Source organism: Mustela putorius, unplaced genomic scaffold, assembly GCF_011764305.1.
Source record: "Mustela putorius furo isolate JIRA1106 unplaced genomic scaffold, ASM1176430v1.1 tig00003853_pilon_pilon_pilon, whole genome shotgun sequence".
Lineage (NCBI taxonomy): Eukaryota > Metazoa > Chordata > Mammalia > Carnivora > Mustelidae > Mustela > Mustela putorius.
The window spans coordinates 80861401-80881951 of NW_025422005.1; positions in this window are offsets into that span (position 1 = coordinate 80861401).

Below are 20551 nucleotides of genomic sequence, written 5' to 3' on the forward strand. Positions count from 1 at the left end.
ACTTCACCTATTTATTTATTTTTAAGATTTCATTTATTTATATAAGAGAGAGCGAGGTTGAGAGCACAAACAGGGGGAGAGGCGGGCAGAATGAGAGGGAGAAGCAGACTCTCCACTGAACATAGAGCCCGACTTGACTGGGGGCTCCATCCCCGGACCCTGGGATCATGACCTGAGCCAAAGGCAGACTCTTAACCAACTGAGCCACACAGGTGCACCTAGTTTACCTATTTAAAAACATGTTTATAAGCAAAACTGATTTGAGAAGCCTAAGATTCACTTACAGTTTTAGTTTTCAAATAATGATATGTAATAAGAAGAAGGCCATACCCCTAACTAAAAATGAGCACTGGCGGGATGAATTTCGGTTTGAGAACAGGAGGCTCCAGCAAACATTCAGCAGTGGGAGCCATTGTTGGCGAAGATGGTCATGCAGTTAGTGATTGTTTTTTTTTTTCTTTGTAAAGACTCTTTTTTGCTATACCTAATCTTCATTTAAGTTTTAGTTTTGGAATTTTTTTGGGTGTGATAGAAACAACATATAGAACAATAAAAATAAGGTTAAGTTGTTCTTTTGGAAGAAAGGCTGATTACTGAAGTGAGAGAGGCCAGCCACAGCCCCAAACTGCAGGATTGTACTATTCAACTGTAAATAAAAATCTGTAGCATCCTGGTTTTGTGCTCTCCTGTATTACATGTCCGTCCTTTCTGTTTTTGCAACTTTGCAAATGCCATCTTATTCTAAAGAGTGCCTTATCGATATAGCAATTTTCCAGTAAATTGAAATCTTCCCTCTCCCTTTTAATCTTCTCTCTCTCCCTCTCTCTCATTCTCTCTCTTTCGTTCTGTCTCAAACACACAAACACACAGACACACACACAGACACACACACACACACACACACACACACAGACATACACAACTATATTAATAGTATAGAAAGGCTGCTTTGCCTGCCATTTGCCCTGACCACTGAAGGAAGACTCTGTACTGACCCTAGTGATACTTGTTATTTGATTTCTTAAATTAATTTTTTATTTGTAATCTCAGGTTTTGTTGACCTTGGAGAACTCTCTGAAAGATCAATCTGAGAACTGATTTCAGTGTGTAGACAGGACTATGGAGAATAAGAAATAATAGTGTAGCCTGATAGGTCAAATTTTGGATTCATATTTCAAAGGTCAGAAGTGCAAATTCCATTAAGGTTGTACTTATGATAAAATTTCCTTTAAACCTTTTTTTTTTTTTAATCTTTAGTTTGAAAATGGAGAAGATGATCTATGATCCAGACTATTTCCCATACTGGGGAAAAAGAAGCTAAGTTGTAAAAGTAAATATAATGATTATGACTAAAAATAAGATCTTTTTACACTGAAACTTCATTGTTCAATACGAGACAAGGGTTCAGAAATGATTGGACACATTTGCCATTGAAAATACTCCTATGGAAAAAATTAGGACCCTAATGTTACCAACAGAATTTCTGCCAGGCTCTCGATGTGATAGACTAGTTTGGTTTTGCACAAACTCTGGGATGTATGTGAGTGAATTGGCTCAGGAAATCTTGGATGTGGAGTGATAGCTATATTATTTTTTGACAATTCAGTCCGTAACCTTCTGACTCTGCCCCCCCCAAAATTCATGGTCTTCTCACATAGAGAATACATTCATTGCATCCCCACAGCCCCCAATATTACATCTACTCTAAAATCTAAAGTCCAGTGTCATCTAAATAACATCTAAAACAGATATGGGTGAGGAGATGTGTGATATGATTCATCCCGAGGCAAAATTCCTCTGTAGCTGTGAGTCTGGGAAACTAGACAAGTTCTGTGCTTTCCAAATACAACGGTGGGACAGGCATAAAATGGATATTGCCATTCCAAAGGGAGAAATTGGAAAGAAGAAAGGGGTGATGGGTTCCCAAGCAAGTCAAAAATCCAGCAAGGCAAATTCCATTGGAACTCGCAGCTTGAAAAGAATCCTCTTCAGCTCGAGGTCTCATTTTCTGGGCCAAAGCTGGTGGCAGCTCCCCTCCCACAGCTCTGTGGGCAGCCCTGCCCTTCCCTTTGGGGAGACCCTGGACGAGGCGAACCCTGGCCCCAGAAACATAAGAAGCCCCCTATCTTTTGAAAGCTAGGAGGAACCAGCCCTGACCCCGGACTTTGGTGGGAGAAGCAATGTCATAACCTCTGAATCCCTTTCAGGGTCATTCTCCCCCCTCCTTAAGTAACGGTGCATGTTTATAGCTCAATAGACTTATGGTCCCACCTGATAAAATCCAAGAAATCTGACAGTTTTCCTTCATCCTGTCCTGCATTCTGTCTCCCTTGGTTCAAACTGGCATGTCTTTGCTGGTATAATCCTGGTTTCTTTTTATTGAGCCTGGCTATTGGTGTTCTTTTCTGAACATGCTTGCTTTTCTTTCCCTCCCTCCTTTTTTTTTTTCAATATAGACAGGCTGAGAATTTTCCAAACCTTTAGGTTCCTTTTTGCTTAACACTTCCTTCTTCACTTCCTCTTCATTTCTCTTCTCACATTTTACTCTAAGCAGTCAAGAGGCTTCAAGTTGCTTCTTCAACACTTTGCTTAGAAATCTCCAAAGTTAAATATCCAGTTTCATTGCTTGCAAGTTCTGTCTTCCACAAAACAGTGGCATGCACTTTATTACAAAGACTGCCTTTCATCCAGTAACACGTCCCTCATGTCCATATGAGACCTTCCCCCAAATTGTCCTTAATTATCCATGTTTCTAGCATGCATCTCGAAACTTGTCTGGCCTTCACCCATCATCCAGCTCTGAAGCTACTTCCGTGTGTCTCAGTGTTTGTTACAGCAGTATTCCACTTTTGGATAGTAAATCTATCTCAATCTCATCAAAACCTGATTACCTTTCAAAAGCACATCTCCAAATATATCAAATTAGCAGTTAAGACTTCAACATATGGATTTGGGGCAGTGCATGGGAAGGGTGGTGTTGCTGACTCTGTCCATAGCAAGAGAGAAAAGGAAGGGAAAGAAGCACTTCTTCCTTTGGCTGTGACTTCCCTGCTCAGCTCTAGTTGACTCACATCATCTGTGGATGAAGAAGAGATTAGGAGAGTCCTGTAATCACCCATCTCCACTCCTATTCCTGCAAACACATGCTTTGTTGATTCCATCATACTATGATCTTGAACAAATTATTAAATGGGCCCAGGACTCAGTTTTCAGGTGTTCTTGGGGCTGAGTGAATAATGGCAAAGGCCAGGCAGATAATAATACATGGGCAGAGCTAGACCATAAAGGCTTGTGGCAAACCCGATAGTTCATAACCCAAGTTGGCTGTTCAAGTGGCTGTTCAAGCGTCAGTTCATCTGAAATGTCAGAGGCCAAATTTAACATGCTAGGCAAGAACTGACCACAACTGGACTAGCTGCTCAAGATCAAGCTAGGTAAATTAGCTATAGATACTATATTCTCCTACTCTTCCCATTCCCTAAGACTCCCATTTCCTAAGGATCAGGAAGCTTGTCTCATCCTGCTTTACTTAAAATATTTATTTAAGATTCTCTGTGGTTGTGGTCAATAAGATTGGATCCTTTTCTCCCATAGAAACTTCCTTGAGATAGTAAGACCATAGTGAGGCAGATCAGATTTGGGAATATGGTAAGTCAAGAGCACTGAATGAATTATTCAACTCTAATAAAGTCTTGGCATTTAAAGAAATATATTATTACAGTTAATTGGCTGGATCTGTATCTTTTGTAATACTGTCTTTTCTTGTTTTCTGATCAAGGAATGGTGATCACCTTCTGCTGTTGTCACTTCTTTGTTTTGAAGGAGAATCTTCATGTGGGGGTGGAGAGGGAAACCCATCTGAAGGTCATTTGTATATTCTAAACTAACAGACATTATGGGAGATCAAAGGACCAGATTATTGATGTCCAAGTTGATTGGCTTTACTGGCATCATGATTCCAGAGCCCCTAAATTGATAAACACAAAAGAGTATTTAATATTGAACATGAACCTTTTGTGCAGAATCAGATGATTATATGAAATGTAGGCTCATTGTCTCTTTGAAAGGTTGTGAGATTATTCCACAAGATTTCAGGTCATCTTTGGGGATTTTATTTGTAGTTAAGTCTCTCTTTTGAGTATTTTTATGCCGCTTATAAACCTAAAACCTGGAGCAACTTAGCTTCAAGTGAGTGGGTTGTGTGTGTGTCTGCGTGTGTGGGGTGGTGTGTGTGTGTGTGTGTGTGTGTGTGTGTGTGGTGATGGTGGTGACTGGATCCCACAAGGAATTTTCTTGTTGGCATCTCCACTGTGACCTCCTGGGGGCAGGATTGTGCTTCTCAGTCTTTTGGTTCCCTTGGGCCTGGTGATGATTAACCTCCTGTTTTTTTCTGGGTTATAGCAGAATCCAACAGGAGGAATTGACTTAAGGAAAGGGGATCCAGATCTTAAACTCTGAATCACATTCCTTAATCACAGACTTGCTGGGCCTCAGCTCCATGCATCCCTTCTCTGGATCAGGTGTCCCTGGGGAGTACTTCTAAGGATTGTGTGAGCTTTATTGTCCTATTTGCTACTTCCTGTCTTCAGGACTCCCCTCGGGCACACCAGCCCCTCATTCTGTGGCTCACCAGTTATCACACAGCAAATGGCCTTCTGGCTGTGGCTGTGAATCCCACGTGGCTTTGTGAAGTCCTTAACTACCAGAGGCTTACTACTTTCTATTCTAATTCATCTTCTAAAAGGAGAAAAGGTTCCTTTTCCCTTCAGTGTTTATCATTTCTTAGGCCACGATACAGGCAGAGCTTGCTTGCCAGAGTTCTGTTCACTGGCCCTAATGGAGTATTATTTCATTTTATTTGAAATTCGGCATAATTTCCCTTCCCTGAGTTTGGGAGACAAATAAAGGGGTTCCGTATAGGACTGCATACAAATCATTCCTCCCAACCAGTGTCCTTTAGAAGGGTCCTTGATGGAGTGGAGAAACCCTCAGTCTTTCTTCCCTCCAGCTGATTTATGGCGCTGTCCTGCCTCCTCCCCTCCCCTTTCTTTCCTTTCCTCCTCTTCCTCTCCTTCCTTGCTTCCTTCTGCCCTTCTTGATCCTTCCATCTTGATGGCTGACGGATGTGTGGAGGCCAGGCTTTGAGGAAACAGTTGAGAACTGACCCCTTGTTTGAGGGGAGCTGCGGAGAGCGAGAGAAGACCAGGAAGCTGCAAAGAAGCCTTGGGAGACGTTTACCTCACCAGGCCGCCTCCCTAGAGAGCGCCGTTCACTAATCTAGGGCACTAAACCCAGGGCCGGGCTCATAAGCATTTGGCTCCATCCCTTGCTGCCTGGGAGACTGGAAGCTTGGAGGTAGTTAGTTTTCTTGCTGCCAGACAGGATACTTTTGGAAATTAAACTTGAGGGGAGAAGCATCAGTAAGAGAGGGGGTTGGGGTAAGAACTGTTTCGTTTATTTATCTATTTTTTTCTACCACAAATAACCCAGAACAAAGTGTGTACTTTAAGATGAGGAACTAAGGAAAAAATGTCAGCCCTGTTTAATTTACTTGTTTGTCTTTGTCGGTTTCCATGAACCCTTATTATTGAGTCCCCGTAGTACCATTTTCTTTTTTTTTTTTTTTTTTTTTTTTTTTTTTTTTTTTTTTTTTTTTTTTTTTTTTTTTAATATTTTATTTATTTGACACACAGAGAGAAATCACAAGTAGGCAGAGAGGCAGGCAGAGAGAGGGGAGAAAGCAGGTTCCCTGCGGAGCAGAGAGCCCAACGTGGGGCTCGATCCCAGGACCCTGGGATCATGACCTGAGCCGAAGGCAGAGGCTTTAACCCACTGAGCCACCCAGGTGCCCCCCCGTAGTACCATTTTCTAATTAAAACTTATATATATGGCTAATGAGTTTTCAGAATAATAAAGCATTTATAATAGTCTAATGAAGGGCATTCTTTTCATCTTTATTTACTTAGCAGCATAATCAAGACCAACTTAGAAAGGTTAGATGTGGTCCAAAGAAATTTATGAAGAGTGGCTATTAAGAGATAGAGCATATGTATGCCGACTGTGGTTAAATAGCGGTAAGTAGGACGTGTTTATTAAAATGATGCAGGGATTTTATCCCTTCATTCTTGATGTCTCTTAGTACCTGACATTATACTGCTACGGTTTCCATGGAAACAGCACACACTCTTCCTTTCAGCTGTCCTGAAGTTCAAGCCCTGCTGTTGCAATAGAAATTCTCAGAAACACCTCCACTTTTATTAAAAACAAAAATACCAAATCTATGCAAAAAGGAAAAGGAAAAAAAGAGGGCAGGAAAAAAAAATCCATCGACCATATTGCAGAAAAGAAATGAGAATGTGTGATATTTTCATTAAGAGGGAATCAAGAAACAATTTACTATGCTGGAGGTCGAGAGCGTCTGTCATTTCCTTCCCCTAAATTACCTTAGAATTGATCCTCCTGAGCCTGCCTTAACATCTGCACCTTTCATTTCTAATGCAATATATTCTACTATTTTTAGTTTTCTGGAAGTATCTCTTTTACTGATTTAACAAGTTGTTTCTCTGTGACTCACAAAAAATGTTGATTTTTTGTCTCTAAATTGTGACTTTAATACAGAGAGGTTAAATTTAGGATAGGAAACCTGGACTAAGACTTTTCACGTGTGTCCATGAGGTGGGTCTTCTGTGCGTAGTAGCTCTTGGTCTGGTGTATGGGCTAAGATGCTTTGGGTTGCAAGTAACAAACAACTTAACTTTGATTGGTCTGTGTCGGAAAGTGGATTCATTGGCTTATTCTATCAAAGCATCCCGGGGAGGCATGATTTGATCTGGGTTCCGGGTCTGGCCCTCTGGGATTTTCTGAACTCTGACTCTGTGTGCTGATACAGTTCTTGGTCCAGCTGCTTCATTGCAAATTGCCCAAGAAGGTTACTGAGATTACATCAGGCTGCCATTACAAGAGGCAGGAAATGAGGACTTTTTTTTAAGGATCCCTTATAAAATAGCTTCTTCAGATCTATAGTTCTGATTGGGTCAAGGGCACGCCCCTGAGTCAATAACTAGGTTTGGAAGAAGGGTTACATTGATTCATTGATTGTCCTTGGGCCTGAGACACGTGTTCTCTTCATGGGCCAGAAGGGCTGCATGGCAGGGTATGGATATATCTGTGTAAAACCTGGAGCAGTTACTGAGAGGAGAATGGATAGATGCTGGGGAAACAGCCACATCCACAGATGTTTGGAAGAGAGATGTTGCGAAGAGTGCAATCTCATCATTTTTCCTCATTCCAATTTAACTTTCCCAGTCTATTCCGATTTAATATTGCAGCCTGTCCTCCTAATCACAGTTATCTTGTATGACTCTGCTTTCTTTTTCTTGTATAGTACTTAAGACTTTTACCATACTATAAAATGAATGGTTATGCTCCTTACTGTTACTATGCTTGTTGTTTATTATATTCATTGGTAATATTCGTGGGTGGGTCCCAAGCACTTAGCGAATATCTGGCTTTATAAATATTTGTTGAATAAATGAATGAGTTGGGTAAATGAATCATTGGATCTGGCAGATACTTTCTGGCCATTTATTGAGCCAATTTGTTCGCTCTGATTTTTGACAATTAGAGATTGTGCCCCAATCCCTATCTCTAAAATACCATTGCCCAGGGACTTTTGTTCCTGCACATTGCTGTGTTCCTATAAGCAAGTGGCAGTAACCCCAGCCTGACTTGGACATTTTGAGAGAGATTTGTTCCTTGATCCCTGAAATCTGTTTACTGGTTTGGGAATCAGAATGGTGGGATATATGAAAGACATGGTTCCATGGTAAGGGCTGTGTATCTCTGCTTCAAGCAGCCAAGATCACTCTGGGCTGGAAGGAGTGCCTTCGAGGAGTTCTCATCTGGCCACTTAAGGTGCCAATGGGGATCTGGAAGCACTTGCCTTCAAGACTCTCTGGACAATTTGAAGTTTAATGTCAACTTGAAAGCAAGATGCTGTCCTCAGTTGGGGGTAGAAGCCATCTCTTTTCTCTACAGTAGCTGTTCAGCCAGGGTAGCATGGCTTGTGAGCCCCCACAGCAATTTCTTCACAAAGCAAACACCAGACACAGAGGCAAGTTGGAGAAGGACAGGTAAATTTTCTGTTCTCAACAACCTGAGAACAGGAATGAAACAATTGTACCCCTCTCTCGTGAGAGAGGCTAAAATTCACAGTGCTGCTTAGCTTGTTGCTAACCCCTGCTCAAGGCATTCCGTTGTGGAGGGCACATGATACCTTTCAGTTCAGCCTTGTGTGTTGGCCTATCCAACTTATCCAGGTGTCATGCAGGGGGTCCCACTTCAGTTCTCTCCCACGGAGTGTTAGAGGAAAGGATTTAGGAGCCCACCCCCTGGAGACCATGCCCCCAGATCCAGATGTAACTTCCTCTAATTATTCCAAACAAATGCCTGTTCTGTGGGCTCTCTTGCCCCACACCTGAAGTCCCAGTGACTCCCAGAGATGACGACAACACTAGTCAGTATTCCCATTGTGTTAGATGTAGCACTCCTAGCCAGGATCCGTCTCACTGTGATGATCATGTACAAGGTTCTGTTTAGATAGTTTCTCCGCCACAATCCTTGACTCTAGGGTTAGATAGTTACCTGAACAGTTGTCCTCATTCAGATAACTACATGTAAGAATCATCTGAGGCCCGGGTGGCATTAAACATGTTTAATACCCTACACGGCATGGACACCAGGCAATCCAAATGGAGGCTGGCCAGTGAGCACATCAGCCCAGCTAAAGAACTACCTCTGTGAGCAGTACTATCAGCCTCCAGTTCTCTTCCCCCTCTGTGGATTAAAGGATCACTTTTCAGAGTTTTCATGTGTCATCTCATCTTTCAGGTGTCATTTCAAACTTTCTCCAGATTAGAAAGTTTTTTTCTTGCCCAGAGTTTCTGGGGTACGTGCAAATGGAGAGTATGTCTCCTTTCTACCAGGCACACCGCCAGTACACAGTAAGTATGTATTACATAAATTAATAAACCCAGGATAAATTGAGGAAATAATTTAGGAAGAAAATGACATTAGGAGGGACAAGGGGTTGGATAGTTTTTGCCTGCTTGCCGGCCGCCTGCCTGCCTACTTTTTTCCCTACCAGAATGATTTGAATTGACCATCTACATTGAAAAATTCATTGATTGATGGTTTCATTCTTCCATTCGCTTTGTGCAGACCTTTTGTAATTTACTTTTATGTTCAGTCTCTGTTTTCTCTTCCTGTCACTTTGCCCCTCTCTTTTTCACTGTATGCATGAGAGTAATTTTCCATTATATTGTTATAGCAAAGGTCTCTGACAGGGCGGCAGTAAGATGACACAGCTAAGTGATACAGATTTTAATGACTTAATGCTATAATAATTTCTAACAGAAACATAAGTAGAGAAAGGGGAGATGTTTTAAAAGACATCAGAATGGGAAGTGGACCGTGGAAAAGGCGTGCATGAGAAATGACAGTGGCAGAGAAGGAAGCAAGACAGGTGAGGACAAAGTGGGTGGAGGCAGGCCCATAGCATGGCCACTGTAAGGGGGTAAGGAGGAAAGTCACAGAAGAGAAAAAGAGCATTTTGAAGGTATATGAGAAAGGAAAAAAAAAATGACAAAAAGAAAATGTGGACTGGCTTCCTAACAGGGAAAAAGAGCAAATAGGAAATTACAGAAAAAGGACAGAAGGCCTGGCCTGTCTTAGGAACAGGCTTGGTGACAAAGGTAATAGCAAGAAGAATACTTAAGGTAATAATAGTCAGTGAGGGAAGAGCACGGAGGAGCAAGGTGTCTCAGAATGCCCAGGGTAGGAAATTCGCTGCAGAGTACAAAAGGAGAGAATGGAAGGAGTGCAAGCCAGCTGGCAATTATTTTTGAAACCTTGTGGAAGACTATTAGGTTCCTAGGAATTTGAAAAGGGAAAGATACCAAATTTTTATTTTGACAGTGTGATAAAAATGCATTCAAGTAGGTCACAGAGAATCTGTGGATTTGGTGGGCTTCCTTGGTACCAAAGGTAAACCCTTGGCAAAATGAACAAAAGGGCTAAATGGTAAGTGTAAAGCTAACTTGCCCATTGGCTCACATGAGGGTCTCTAAGGACTGTGGGTCTCTAAGGGCCGTGGGTCAGATGTAGGCCTGTTTCCATCCCGGACACCCCCAACTGTGTGAAAGCTCACTGTTTGTTACTCTGACATTGGCTACAAATCCACCTGTGGTAGTCGAAAGCACAGTCGAAAGCACATTGTTCACACAATGTGAACATTGTGTGTTCTGTGCACACATGGGAGGACTGTGCCTCTTCATCCTTGTGCAGATGGGCATGAACTTGTCTGGAGGGAAGCATTCAAGGTCTTAAGTGTGGTTTTCCATATTCTTTCTTTCCTGCGTTTTAAAATATAGTGTATGAACAGAAAATCTGAGGTATACTAAGGCCAAGAGATAAATTGTAAAGATAATTTACTATTCCTGGTTCTCAGGAGAAAGAGACATACACTGTGCCACGTGAGTTTACATCGGAAGCCCTAGAGTGCATCCCAAGGCAGAAAGAGAGGAAGGAACTATGGACAAGAGCCTTTTTTGTGGTTTGCAGAGGAAGGAATGAGCGAGGCAGTGTAGGTAGGCCTAGGGTTGGCTATTCTGAATTACTTCAGTGGATCTTAGGGCATAGGAGCTATCCCTAGTTGTCTGATTTCTGGCCCTGGAGTGATTAGGGCAAGTGGATAGTGGTCCTGGTGTGAGTGCCTGACAGAAGAGGTGGTTGTAGGGGTGTTTGATTGGTTTTTAATTGAGAATGTGCCCTCAGGAGGAGGATGCTTCCCAAGGAGAGGGTGACAAGAGAGACAGGAGGCCAAAGCAAGGTAACTCAGGCATATTGCTGGGTTTCCCAGAACAAGGCATGTCTATTATATGCATGTAGGGCAGGAGTTAAAACATCAAGTTCACAGAAGCTAGAAACAGGGCTAGTATGCCCTGCCTCAGTGACCACAGCTACACATTCCCAAACAATCAAAGCAGCTTGGAGTGCTGCTGCTCACATCTCATACCCATTGTATGATTTTGTGTGAATGAGAAATAAATTTCTGTAGTTACAAAGCCACTGAGATTTGGGAGTGATTTCTACTACAGCATAATCTACATTAACCTGACTAATGTACCACCACACCATTCGTGATGGGAATTCAGGGAGGTTACACAAGTAAAACACTCCCCGATGTAGTCTCAACAGTGTTAGCTATTATTATCATCCTTTGCTAAAATTCTTCTTCAGCTTAGTCTGCTCTCTTACTTGTTTTCTGGCAGCTGATAAATTAATATCTATCTCAAATAAGATCAGCTGACTTGTTATAGTATATAGCTATGTGCTTTAACTTCCTGGTCATATTTATCCTCAGAATGAAAAGGTAAGGTAGTTATTTCTATAATAACTAACAACAACAACAATAATAATTATGTTACTGTTGTTATTTTTACATTTTAAAGAAAAAGAAACTGAAGCTCGGAGAAGGTATGTAACTTGCCCATGGTCACACAGTGAGTAAGTGGCTGCATTAGGATTTGTTCCTGTCTGTCATATTCCGACACCTGGTCCTAACCACCATATTATACCACATTACACTTCCAGGATGCCTTACAGATTGGAGAGATTCCCACAGTGAGATATTTAGCTGAAAATTCTGTAAAAATAAAGAACCCTTTTGGCACAGAAACAGCTGTCCATCAGCTTCACTGTCCAGCTTCCATTTAAAGGTTCCCTCGAAGCAGCCTTCTCTTTAGTCCCTCACCTTGGGAGAATTCAAACATTGACCCTAAGGCTGGGACAACATTGTAAAGTTATCCTCCCCAACCCACTGCTGTGTTTCAATATGGCCGCTTCAACCTGCTTCCCATTCTGCATTCTCCCTCCCACCTGCCTTCAGTCCCTCCCCTGCTCACTGCTGATTGACTACTTCCTTCTGCCATTCCCACCTCTGCTAGAGAGGAGGGAAGGTCAACAACCACTGGCTCAATCTCCCTGAAAGCTACCTGTGGCCGTGAGAAACAGCCCTGGACGGTGGGCCACAAATGAGGGTCTTTTGGGAACAATGTGTCACTTCCTGGTGAAAGAGACAGCACAAGAGGAGACATTTCTGATACCACCATTTTCCCCTGGTCCCTGCCCTGAAAACAGTGAGTGATACTTGAAGCCATAGAAGTCATCTTACTACTGTGAGGCAATGAGCATAAGGATAAAAAGTTAAGGCTTGTCAGTGACATACCGAACCACTGGAAAGAACCTGGGTTCAGTTGTTATCACTGAGCAGCTATGCTAAAAATAGCAGCCACTGCCCCCCCTGGCCTCTTGTTATGTAAGAAGAATAAACCTCTTTTTGTTAGAGCTACGGTTGGTAGGGTTTTTCTGTTATTGGCAGCTAAATGTGTTCCTAATTTATATACTGTATCATCATAAATCTTCATATACATCATAAAATACCATACTTGGAATTTATCCTCATTTGCATATCTAGTTCCCAGTTTTGGAGAATTTAGATTACACCACTTTAACTACTTTAAATAATCCTGTGTTGAACATCTTTGTATATAAAGTCTTTTCCATATTTATGATTACTTTCTTTACTGAGGATAGAACTTCCTGGAGTAACTTCAGGCTCTTGACACATATTAACAAAAAGCTTTACAAAAAGTTTGCACTGATTCTCAACATTTTGCCTCCTGTAAAACAGCATATTACATGGACTCTTACTTGTTTCACAAATAAAGGAAGTGGATAATCTAAGCAAATCAGAACGAAACTCTGCATTCTAAGTTTTGTGCATTTTCTTCTTAGAAAAAATCCTGCCTTGATGTGTGTTTCAGTTTGTTTGAAAAGTATGAAAAAAAAAACTTTCTATAAAATGAAACATTAATATTATGTAATGGTTGTCTGTGAATGGGTCTTTCTTACATTTGCCAAGGTAGATGCCCCAGTGAGCGGTTGCAGATGCATTAATCTGAGTGAAAGACTAGAATGGAATCTCCCAGTGTTTGTGTGGGATCAGATGTTGGCATGCTATTTGAAGCACACAGGAAGGGAACAGATGAAATGGGTAGAGTTGGGAGATGTGGGCCTGGTGCATGTACCTTCAAGGTTTCCTCCCATGTATTATCTCACTTTATATTTAAATGACCTCATTATTGATTCCATTGTACAGATAAAGAAATGGTAGCTTGACAATTTAAATATTTTGCCAAGCTCCCAGAAACAGTGACACTGCTGGCATCTAGCATAGATCTGTCTGATTCTCATGCTTCTGCACTTCCTATGTTTCCTCATTTCTAAAAATGAGGAAACAGTGCATGGAGAGGTGGCAGGACTCGCCACGTGCAGAGATGGGTCTAGAACCCAGTACTCCATGCACTTTACGTTCCATGCTTTGACCTCCCAAGGGAAGCAGTGAAAACATAGTGAGTGAGATTTAACAAAGACACAGCCATTACCGGTATTCTGATTTTCCAAGTGACATCCATGTCACTGTTGGCCTGTAGTAGTTAGGTCACATGTCCCTCACCCAGTTTGGGGGATGAAGTTAATCTGATGAAACATCATTTGTGATGATGAAGGATTTTCTCGAGGAAAAGATAGCTGAGGGAGACAGTACTATGAGCCCACGTGGTTAAAATGCTGTCCTACGTCCAAAGATCTGGACTCAAGTCCTAGCTCCAACCTGTGGTAGCCAGAGGACCCTGGACAAATTATTCAAATCTCTCAGTGTCTCAATTTTTCCAGCTTAAAAATGGACATAAATAATGGCATAACACATGAGGGTTTTGTTTTGATTTTTTTTTAAAGATCTATTTATTTGACAGAGAGAGAGATCACAAGTAGTCAGAGAGGCAGGCAGAGAGACCTGGGGGAAGTAGGCTCCCTGCTGAGCAGAGAGCCCGATGCGGGCCTCAATCCCAGGACCCTGGGACCATGACCTGAGCCAAAGGCAGAGGCTTAACCCACTGAACCACCCAGGTGCTCCAACACATGAGGTTTTGGTGAGGATTAAATGAGACAAAAAATACAACCGCTGGCATGTACATAGTAAGTGCTCACTAAATCAGAAAAGTCATAGATTGTGATGACTTTGTAACTGGATCCATTCCCTTCTTCATGTTCTTTATCCCTGCACCGAAAGTGTCTTTCACTTCTCTGGTCACCATCTGACGGAATGCCTTGAATCTACATTCTGCTCAACAGACTGAATGGAACTTAGATGTGCTGATTCCAAACACTGTATTTGGAGAAGGGTGTTCCATGCGGAAGTTTTAAAGTAAATCAGTGGATTTCTAGTTTGCCAGCCTCCCTTGCAGTGGGTTGGGGTCATTTCTACCTTAAAGATATGATGCAAGGTTTCAGCAGAGACTTTTTGCTCTTTACCCTTTCTTCATACTCAATTCAAACATCTTCAGGAGTTTCTAACTGCCTGAACCAACTTAAGGTTCTGCTTCGTACATTCAGTCACCAGATATTGATGTGACTACTTCTGGCACATGAATTATGTGTAGATGTGACATGTGTGCTTTTGGATGAGCACAGTTAGGAGCCAGCTAGATGCCCCTTCCCTTGCTGAGATGAAGCCACATCTTTCAGGTGGTGTAGCTATAAGATGCACAAGACCTGTCCAGGCCACAGTGGGCTTTATGTGAGTAAAAATAAATATTCATTATGTTAAGTCATTGAAAGATTGGGGTTGATGTGTTACCAAACAAAAATTAGGCAAGTGGTTCTCAAACTGTGGTTCAGGAACCCCGAGGTATCCCTAAGGCCCTTTCAGAGGTTTTGGCAGGTAAAAACAATTCTCATAACCATAAAAACAAATCTCATAATCATACAATCAAATAAAAATTAATATTTTTAAACAAAATTCCTGTTTGTCTTTCTCACTCTCCTTTCATGATTGCAGAGCAGAGCTTTCTGCAGGCTTTGTGTGATGATGGCATTGCTCTGATGTCTAATGAAATGTCTCTTTGTGTATTCTTAGGTTAAAAAATGTCTCTTTTAATTTCTCATGTAGCAAATATTAGTCGGTATAACCCATATAAACAAAAGCTCTTTGGGAGTCTTTAATGATGTTTACGAATGTAAAGGGGTCCTGAGACCAAAAAGTTCAAGAACCACTGAACTGGTCTACTTTGCCTAATAAAGAAATTATATGGGCAATTTGGAGTGGGATGTGGTGATTCCAATCTTTTTTAGTCTTAAATTTGATTTTTAAAGCTTTCTTTGTGAAAGAAATACAGAGTAAAAAATGAATGCATTTTTAATTCAATAAAGCTCTTGATGAAGTAGTTTTTTTTTTTTTCCCCAGGGACTGAAAAAGATTGGGAGTTGATGGGATAGTCAGAGATGGATGCAGAATTTGAAAGCTTGGATCATAGAAAAATTAATGAAACATAGCAGAAGGAATCGTACAGCAGGCACATTTTATTGCTGAGCATGTTAGTCAAATATTGGTTGATAATTTCTACCCATAACATTAGCAAGAATTTTAGTGAATAGAGTATGAAAAAATAGGCAGGTAATTTTAAGAGGCTGGCTGTGCTCTAATTAATTATTAAACCAGAGGAGCTAAGATTTTATATATACCTACTATCTGCCAGATCTTTTATACACATTAGTATATATTAGTAATAAGTACTAATCATTATAACCCATAATAAAAAATTTTTATTATAACCTCTATCTTATAGATGAAACTGACACTATTAGAATCAGAAATTTAACTTGGTATTTTTTTTTACCCCAGTATCCTTAATTTTTCCATAATGCCACGCTGTCTTGATAAGCTTATCAAGTCAGAGAAAACAGGGATGCAATCAATATGGGTCAGGGGAGGAAGTCATGGCATTTTTTTCTAATATTTTGTTTTTGAACAGTTGCCCCTGAAATGCCATTTGTGCCCCAAAGATACAGTGCAAGTTTTCAGCAAAGACTGGTTGCTCATTTCCCTTTCTTCAGACTCAACTCAAACATCTTCAGTGGTTTCTCATTGCCTGAAACCACTTAAGGTTCTTCTTTGTGCAGTCAGTCACCAAATATTTATTGATTTCCTATTGCATAAGAGACACTGTCCTGGATGCCGGAGATACAACAGTGAACAAAACCCACAAACATCTCTGACCTCTTGGAGCTTACATCAAAGAGGGAGGCTGAGAATAAACATGATAAATAAATGAAATACACATGATAAGTGCAAAAAGGAAAAAACAAATCAAAGAGGATGCCATTCTCGACAGGGTGGCCAGGGAAGCCTCAGTAGGGAGGTGACCTATAAGCAAAAGCGATAAGAAATCGAGGAGCTGTGGATGTCCAGAGGAAGAACCTTCAAGGTGAGCAGAATGACGGCATGAGGGCCATGAGGTAGGGACTGTAAGAGCAGCAAGGAGACCACTTTGGCTGTAGTTGAGGGAACGAAAGCTTGCCCAGCCATTGGAGGAATCTGGGGCTCTCCTGTGAGCAAGTCGAGGCCGTTTTCACTATTGCGAGTCAAAGAAAGCACGATCTGCTTTGCAGTTTAACTGAATCACTGTGGATCCTGCACTAAGAATCCCATGTGTGTAGGAGGGGAAGGCAGAAGCAGGGATGTCTATTGGGAGGATGTTGGAATCCAGGTGAGAGATGATATGGCTCTGTCTAGAGTGTAGCAGAGAAGGTGGGGAGGAATGGTCAAACTCTGGGTGTAATATGAGAGTAGAGTCAATAGGATTTTCTAGTAATTGTCTGTGGGTTGAGAAAAAGAAGAGTCAAGGATGAACCCAAGATTTTTGGCCTGAGCCGCTGGAAGGAGATCAACCAGAAGGGGGGAAGGCTGGAGGAGGAGTAGACCTGCAAAGAACACCAGGCGGTTTTAGGACTCAACATTGTGATGCCTGTTAGACTTCTTGGTCTAGATGGTCTATGGGCAATTGGAATGTGCATGTGTGGAGTCCAGGTCATGTACTGAAGACACAAACCATGAAGTCATCGGAATAAAGGTGGTGCTTAAAGCCATGAGAATAAAAGATATGAGTGGACAGTGGAAGAGGTCCAAGGACTGAGCTCTGGGCTCTATTACTGAAATGGGGGCAGGTGATGAGGAGGAAAAAAGATATGGAGTGTGAGATGGAGCAGTCAGTGAGGAAAGAGCTCAACCCATCTCTCTTAGAATCCCATTGTCCCACTTACTTGCCCACATGGTCCCTGTGATCTGGCTATCCACTGCCAAATGCTCACAGTGGTTCCAGTCTCCATGCCTCATTAACACGGCTGTTCTGTGTAGCTCGATGCCAATCAGCTCTTTCCTGACATAATTTGGTGCTGGTCTGTCTTCAAGGACCATTTCAATGCCTTTTTTATATCACTGAGTGTCTCCCTTTTATCTGTACCCTTTACCACGTTTTAAAAACAACTCGTGTAGCAATGCCATATTTCTCCTATTACAGTCCTTTGTGTACATGTATGTTACTTCTCCAAACTATGACCTTTTTGTAGGCAAGCACCATGCCTTCCTGGAGACGGAAGAAGATTGAGCGAGATTACATCTCATTGAACAATCATTGGGTAGGTATGGACAGGAGGAAGATACAAAGAAGCATTGGAGGTTTTATACTAAATAATACCTTCATTGTTATTATGTGTTGCTGTGGGAACAAAGATTACACTTCCATAATAGAAAGTGTAGTGACTCATCTGCTTTTGGTATATATAATGAATATTTATTTTTGGTATAGGATGGACCTCACTGCTGTACTGTCTTTGGATTTAAAAATTCTCCTTATATCAGGTGATCAAAAAGGAATTTTAAACATCCTCCCAAAGCAGACATAACACTGAAACATAGTAATTCTAATATAATGGGAGATGCAATTCAGTTTTCCGTTGATAAAGACTTCCTAATTCTGGAGTGATATCATAAACTGGTGACCTGGGATCCAAAACTCAGGTTGCAGACACGCATTTGCTTTGATTGCAGGGTTCTGTGTCCTCCTGTGGATGTCAGGCACCTCTGCTTCACACTGTTTCATCCTGGGCTGCTTTACACGTTGACCTTACCGGCTGTAGCAGCTCTTATGGCGGTGGATCCCAGCCCAGCAGTAACGTGGGGTGCCGTGTGAACGTGAACGAATCCTCTCTTGCCATTGTGGGAAATAATAGACTGTCAGTTAGGCTCCTGAAGGCATTTGAGTGGGTGACCTTTGTTTAACTTAATAAATAACATGTAACTATTTTAATATTTTTTAAATTGAGTCCTACCATTGGCCTGGTAAATAACGTATCTTCCTTGTTAGCTGGGCTAGAAAAACCACTAGAAATGAACAACAAGGAGATTCTGACCAGATGTAAGTAGACTCAAACAAATAAATAAAAAAGGACAAATGTAAAAGTTGAAGAAAAAAAAAAGGCTTATTCAGGAATGAACGTTTTTAGTTTTGATCTTCATTACTGACTAGCTTGATTTTCTTGTTTCCACTTTAGGCTCTTTCTTGCCCTGGAGACTCAATGATTTTATGTCTGAAGGTTCATAAGTCACAAGATATCTGGAATTAGGTGGTAAGTCTTTTTCTTTCTTTAGTGGGAGCCTATAAAACCTCAGCAGTTTGTATTGTAAGGCAATCAAAATTAAATGGAGTCTTGCATAATTGGCTCTCTCTTTCTAATGTTTCCATAAAAACGAAATACTATAGACAACCCTCGAAAATGTTGAGGCCTTTTTCTTCCTAAGTGTAAAAGGAATGAAAATTCCTTGGGAACACTCTCTTTGATATCTATCTACCTATCTTTGGTAAATACAGATATTTGGTAAATATATATATTTCATTATACCTATATATATACACACATATACATGCACACAACATATGACAAGTAATGCTTTTGGCTTTGTGCGCATACTATAGAGGAATTCAAAATTTGGAGAATAATTGGAGTAATTACTCTTCTTAAAGATGAAATGTCAATGGAAAACTTTTGGACAGCTTGAGCTTTAGAGCACCAAACTGATGATGGATCATTACTATTGTGTGAACTCCCTTCAAAATATCTCTGAAAATAAAAAGGATGGGAGATAAGGCCAGTGAAGCCTCAGAACTTTTATTAAATCACCCATCTTTTCATTTTTATATCTTAAGAATAGTCAGTTCTTTCGCTGCTAGCACAAAATGACCCATATGATGTGTGCAATGGATTTTCTTACCCTTTTATTATAAGAAATATCTATCCTTGCTTTTCACCTTCTGGGGGTTTGGGTCCTAGAACTTCTAGAAAAGTGGAAAGAAATACCTGAAGGAATGATGGGAGTTGACTTGGCAATGGTTTGGGTGAAAGGCTCTGACACTGAGTTCAGAATTCTTATATTGAAGGTAGGTATTATTTTTAGAATCAAACATGCTGCTTTAGAAGAAGAAATGGAAACATGTAGTATCTTTCTCCTAAAGTGCTGGCACTTGGGTTGGGCCAAAACAGCATTCATAGGAACAGCCAGGAGAATGCAGCTGGGTAGGAAAATTGGTTCAGATATAGTTCCTAGCAGAAATGAGGCTCACTGAAGATGAAGACGGAGGGTGTCAGGGTAGGAGATTGTTCTCAATGTAGGGAGACAGCCCAAAGTATGGCACAGAGTACACACCTTGGGAACCCAATGGAAGCTGCTCCGGCAGATAAAAACAACAGAGAAAGTTCAGGTGTAACAAGGTATGAAGAAAATAAGGGGAGGGGGGCAACGGGGAGGAATGAAAGAGACTTACACCTGGAAGAGAAGGCGAAACAGAATTAAATAACTTGGGAAAATAGCTGACATATCCTAATGAAATGGCTACTGCTCGATGTGTCATGTCTGTATTTTCTGGAATTCTCTGCTATGCAGAGAAGGGATCATATAATATGTTGAGTGAGTTTCTCACACCATCTTGCTTAGTTATTAAGTCAAAGTAAGTCAGAAGTCCTACTGCAAGTGGAGTGCCTAGGCCAGGGAGATTAAGGTTGTCTTCTAAGGTACAAATTCTGTATTACAAAGGTTGAGAAGAGGCGGGTGCCTGAGTGGCTCAGTTGGTTAAGCGTCTGACTCTTGGTTTCAACTCAGGTCGTGATCTCAGGGCTGTGAAATAAGCCCCCGTTGGGCTCTGCACTCAGAAGGGACCCTATTTGAGGATTCTCTCTCTCTCTTTCTACCCCTCTCCCCACTCACACACTCTCTGTCTAAAATAAATAAATAAATATTTTAAAAAATTAAGAAGAGGATTCTTGTGAAATGACTAGAGGGTGACAATAAACCCAAATAATCTATGGCTTAAATATCAGGAATACATAAAAGGGAGAAAACGATTATTTATAAACTTGCCAAAGTTTCAATATTATTGGAATGGCCCAGACTATTTCCTGTATTTTCAAAAATAATTGTTAATAGCATTTGAGAAAGGCCAAGAAGAGGCTCAAGATAGAACAAGGTAAGAGAAAGGTGTGATTTTAGGTATAATTGGTACGTGTATGATTTGGCCATTAGGAGAGAAATTGATAAAAT